A 6,000-nucleotide genomic window follows, 5' to 3' on the forward strand; every position below is an offset into this window, starting at 1 on the left:
TGACGTCTTTCTTTCTGATCTTGTCTGAGTACCCTTGAGATAAACTTTGTGCAATCTTCCACATTTTCAGTTCCTCACAAATAATTGTGTGTACAGTTCTCACCCTGACATCAAACTGTGCTCTTATTGTCTCTATAGACACACGCCAGTCCTTATCTAGGAAATTCTTCATTCGGCCAATCAACTCTGGTGTTCTGACTTACTCCTAACACACCTCTCATTACCCTTCATAGACTCCCTACCTTCCTTGAATCTCTTATGCCAATCCAAAACTAATGCTCGATTCATGCAAGATGGTCCAAAAGCAGTCTGAAGCATTCCATACGTTTCTGTGGCATTTTTTCCAAGTTTAAAACAGAATTTTATTACATATCATTCTTCTAAAGTGTCCTCAGATTGTGGTTTTGAAATTTACCAGCTGTGACAATCAGGCTTTAGTAGTGTGTATTCTAATACCTGCTGTAACTGTTCATTTGAACCTGAAACTATAAAAATTGGTCAGTTATAATGTATAGCAATAGCATACTGAATTTTCAAGAGTCTATGACAATTTTAAATGTCTGTACAAAAAGTCTGGAAACTTATTGAAGGCACCTTGGATATGCTCTGGAGTAAAAAAATTAACATCTATTATTGAGTTTAAACCCTGATTATTAAATATATATTGTGTTTTTAGTGCAAGTGTGTGAACTCGTATAATGCCAGATTAGTATAGTGATTGATAGCATAGCCGTTACGTGCTTTCAGGATTCTTACATTCAAGAAAAAGAAATTTTATTTCATTGCATTCTACTACTTCATAAAATGCTTTGGTCAAAATTTGGTTCATTTCTCGGAATTACTGACGTTGATTCTTTCTTGGATCCCACAAAAGGCACCTTGGAATTGTGTAGTTATCGTCTGTTAATAAATAAAAATCATGATTTGGGGTTAATTTTTACAAATGTATGAAACAGCCGATGCAGCTATCATTCACTTATATTGACCAATTGTAAAGAAATATTTTTTTGAAAGTTGAAAAGAATCAAGGGGTAAAATAAAAATATTGGACAGGACAGGTTAAATAATTAACCGGCATTGAACATAAATTTTCATATGAGATTAACATTCCTAATATCATAAACAACTTTTCAAAGTTCAATTTTAGAAATTGTTATGTATAAGTTCATATTTTGTGTCGTTTCTTTTTACTTTTTTTAAATACTCAAAGTAATTTCGAAATAAATCTGCTAATTTGTTTAAATTTATTTTTCTGAAATGTGAAAAAAAAACTATTTTGTTTTATTTTTTTTCAAAAAACTAAAACTTAGAATTTGCTTGTGTGTAATGTTAAAAGCTATGTATTCTACAGCAATTCCATAGACCTATGCATGAACATATATTTGGTTTTTAATTATAAAAAGACGATCAGGGATTGTGATAAAAAGTAATTGAAATGATGATGAAAGCAATATTGTTTTTTAAATGATAAATGTTTATAATTCAATCGCTATTGAGACATTAAATCACTGAAAACAAAAATAACAGATTATCCAAAAGTACCAAATACTTATACAAGTTGCCTACAATCTTAGAGCAGATACAATAAAAATAAAGGGATCAATTTTTTCTTAAATATTTCATCAGATAGACCCTTAAAATATCTTGTAAGTTTAATCTTTTACCATTATTTCTGAAATATCCTTTTTGCCAATAAATTTTCAGTTCTGGGAGAAATATTTAAAACAAACACTGTTCCATATTTGAAAAATCCCATTATTTTGATTTCACTTAAAATTCACTCGTTTTTATGTCTAGTAAAATAGCTAAACCCAAGAATTGTGTTATAAAAATATAAAGGAAATTAAACCTTAGTTTAATTGATGTTTTACTGATGTTTCCTTTAAGAATTAGCTGCATATCTAATACTAATATTGTCACATAAAAAGAATATGAAATAAATACTTCCTTAAAATTTAATATAGAAAATTAAATCGGTCAGATTTTTCAAGCTAAACCTAAATAACAATGTATGTTACAAATTTATGTTTAATTCTGCCTAGCCAATTTTTATTTGTTATTGTTCTACAGTATTCTTAGCAATATAAACATACTTTGGCTCGGTTTCTTTCAAAAATAATTACTCTGGTCTGAGAGAGTTGTAAAATAGAGACATTTTTCAATTATGACCTAAAAAAATAAAAACAAGCTTTTGTCATTAATTAAAAATTCATTGTTGTACTATTTTAGTTATCAGATTAAAAATTATATTTTTAAATATCTTTTTTATTTCTTACAATTATTTGACAAAGATAACAATGGGGATAATGGTAGCTAAGTGGTTAACAACACTCACTGAAGACCTAAGTGTGCCAAGTTCAAATCTAGTTGGTTTCACAAAAACACTGTCATTAAACTCACACCTGATCTCATTTCTAACCTAGAAAAAAGGTAAATAACATTCGATAAAAATTATTCTTTTACTGTAATGCTTCAGGTGGCAGACAGACATATCATTTGTAAGGAATGTCTTAATTTTTAAGCATAATTCAAATAATATAAAGGACATAACTCCTATTTTAAGTTGAAGGTTTCTTTTTCTATCTGTATTGGCCTATCAACTTGGAAAGCGCAGTCGAACAGATTTTTGCCCTTAGCCAATTGATTAAAAATCAGTTGAGTTTAATAAATACATCATTATTATTGATTTTAATAATACATCATTATTATTGATTTTACAAAAGCTTTCGATAGTATCAAATTAGACAAGCTTTGGTCAATTTTAGACAAAACAAAAACTTCATTAATCTTCAAAAATCCCTTTACGACAGATCACGGATCACATAAAAACTGACCTTGGTAACCATTAAAAATGGCGTCAAGCAAGGAGATATCCTTTCAGCAATCCTGTTCTGTGTTGCACTAGCTGCTGTAATGCTGAAGACATTAAGCATTTAATGCTGCTTGGATGTTAAAAAACAATTGTAATTTAGAGGAAAAATATTTTTTAAAAAACATTCTAAAGTTTGATGATGGGTACTAGGTCTAATGGATACTATTATAGACTATGGAATTGGCTAACATTTTAAGGCTTTTTATCTTTTAATTTTAATATTAAATAACTTTCATTTTAGATGGACATAATGAAAAACAGTATTCTTTATCTCTCTCTTTCTCTCTCTCTTTCTATATATATATATATATATATATATATATATATATATATATATATTCGTATATGGTTAGGTGTAATGTTTAATATCTTTTGATTTAAAAAGTGATAATGCTGGTGTTAGGTGCTCATAACCCTAACCTCCACACATCAATATTAGGCCGTTACTATGCTACTTTTCTTTGTAATCAAGATCGTTTTTTAATATATTAATGACAATCTAAGAATTCTCATTTTAATGAAATTTTCATCATTTATTCAATAAATGTTAGTGGAGACTTTAGCTATTTTGACATAAAACTTGGTATTCGAGATTACGTTTTAATGCTCAGTTGAGTCATACCAAACACTCAAAATATGGTACTTGATGCCCACCTTAAACATTCAACATAAAATAAGTATCAAGTGTAAGTGGTGTAATCTTTGGAAATGAGTGGAGCTCTCCGCTACATTTTGATCTAGTCGCTAATAAAAAAGGAGTTTTGGGTCGCCCCTGACTATGGTCGATTCCTTTATTTTTATTCAATAAATTATATCTTATAACAAATGCCGATTTTCAAATTTAAAATAGTGATTCTCAAAACGGTAAAGATCGGCCAAATTTATGCACATGAGCAGCAACATTTTTATATAAAAATCTACTTAAAACACCTATATGTAATTTTTTACATTACATTTAAAGTAAAGGGCACATAATATAACTCAACAAACCTCCAAAGCATTTTTGAAGACATCCTTTATGAGTGGGGAGAGGTATTCTCCCTCCTCTCCCCAGGTTAAGTCGTTCAGATGTGGGTAGCACCTGCTTTAGAATTACTCGCATCTCTGCATTTTCAAATCTTTCTGTCATCTGTAAGTGAAGAGAAATAATGACTGGTACTTGCTATTCTTTTAATGTCATAGGATTCGTCCAAATTTCCAGACAAGCCAGCCGATAGATCAGAATTGTAGAGAAAAACTGTTGGGAGTTCCCCTTATTTTAAACTAGCTTGGTTACCTACAAAATAAGTTACAGTGTGTGTGTGTGTGTGTGTGTGTGTGTGTGTGTGTGTGTGTAGAAGTTCTTTTCTTTTATATCTCTTTCCCACTTTCAATTTTTCTCTCATCTCGTTCCCCTCTCCACCGTCTCTTTTATTATCCACATCTTTCTCACTTTCTTTGACAACTAGCAGAAATCGTTGATGAATTACTATATAAATAGCATTAAAAAATGTCATGAGTTATTCTATTCCTGCTAACCTTTTACTTACCCCCTAAAAAATGATTATTAAAAATGTGTCTATTTTGTCCGAGACCATGATGCAAAAGAATATATCAACTTTGTAGTTGTGTCTTGTATAGTTTTTTAATTTTAACTGGACACCCCCACACAACTTTGTTTTATATAATAAATATGGCACAATGAACTGTGCATTTGTATACCCCCACCAATAGCACGTGCATATCTCCACAAATGCATACAAATAGGCATCTTGACATATACACAAACATTTGTATCTGTTAGTATACAGATATTGATTTAGTCTACAATCAGGTATTGGAGATTTGCTGGTAATACAGTTAAAGTCTCCCCTTTCTCCCAATGATGTCATAAAAAGGATGGGAGGAGAAATTCCAATACATTGATGCTATAACTTCTGATTTCTTTCTTTTCTTGTAGCATTTTGCCTTTTATTATTTATAAAATTATGGATCATTTTTTTTGTTTTTTTTAGCTATTGTTTTTGTTTCATTCTTTTGGTGTTTTTTCTTTTTTAAATATTTTTCACAATTTGTAAATTCCCTAGCTTGTACTCATTTTATGTAGTGGCTGTAATTTCTGGAGGACTCTTTTAAAGGAAGGACAAAGAATGGGTCATCACATTTTCAGCAGAGGGTAGGGTGTGGTAATGTCTGTAGGTAGGGAATGGCATGCACAATTGGGGGAAGACCCTTTCCTTGCTCCACCTTTCAGCAAGTTGTTGGGATATTTGCCAAGTAGAGGCGGCCAGCTTCTTACTCATAGCACAGATGTTGCAAGGGGAGAAAGCAAATCTGTGAATGAATGATGGCACAAGAGTTATGTCTTTTTGAATGAATGGATGGGACTGGATGCTGCTACTCAGCACATTGTTGTCTTGTGGTGCCAAATGTAAAGACAAGACTATATCATCATCATCTGCATCTCTATAGCATCCCACACAGTAAAAAAAAACAACAAAAAGGACTGGATGGAGGGTTAGGGTTGTGTCAGTTATATGTATAACCTACACTCATGCAAATATTTCTTACACACACACACAATATGAATCTATCCGATTAAATAACACAAAAATATTGCACTTTTTAATTCTTGTCAGATAGAACAACTACATTGAACAAATATATAAAAAAATAAAAAAAAACTTCAACAGTATAAATGTTTTAAACCACTTTAACAGAATCAATCCATAAAACATCTACCGTTCGAATCAAATTTTCCCAAAGCAAAAGTATTTTTCCGAACACATTTTATCATAATTGACACTCTCTTTTCTTATCTCTTCCCTCGTCTCTCTCTCTCTCTCTTTGCCAACCATTCTCCTCTCTCTCTCTCTCCCAATCTCATCTCTCTCTCCACCAATCTCCTCTCTCTCTCTCTCTCCACCAATCTCCTCTCTCTCTCTCCACCAATCTCCTCTCTCTCTCCACCAATCTCCTCTCTCTCTCTCTCTCCACCAATCTCCTCTCTCTCTCCACCAATCTCCTCTCTCTCTCCACCAATCTCCTCTCTCTCTCCACCAATCTCCTCTCTCTCTCTCCACCAATCTCCTCTCTCTCTCCACCAATCTCCTCTCTCTCTCTCTCCACCAATCTCCTCTCTCTCTCCA

The 6,000-nt window shown here is 31.9% G+C and overlaps 1 protein-coding gene across 1 annotated transcript in view; it reads left to right on the plus strand.

Annotated features, from left to right (window-relative positions):
- Positions 1-6,000, plus strand: part of LOC145247789 (uncharacterized) — a 372,873-nt gene that overhangs the window by 243,810 nt on the left and 123,063 nt on the right. The gene's annotated exons all lie outside the window — the stretch shown is intronic.

Source organism: Euprymna scolopes, chromosome 26, assembly GCF_053919585.1.
Source record: "Euprymna scolopes isolate OS-2025 chromosome 26, ASM5391958v1, whole genome shotgun sequence".
Classification (NCBI taxonomy): domain Eukaryota; kingdom Metazoa; phylum Mollusca; class Cephalopoda; order Sepiida; family Sepiolidae; genus Euprymna; species Euprymna scolopes.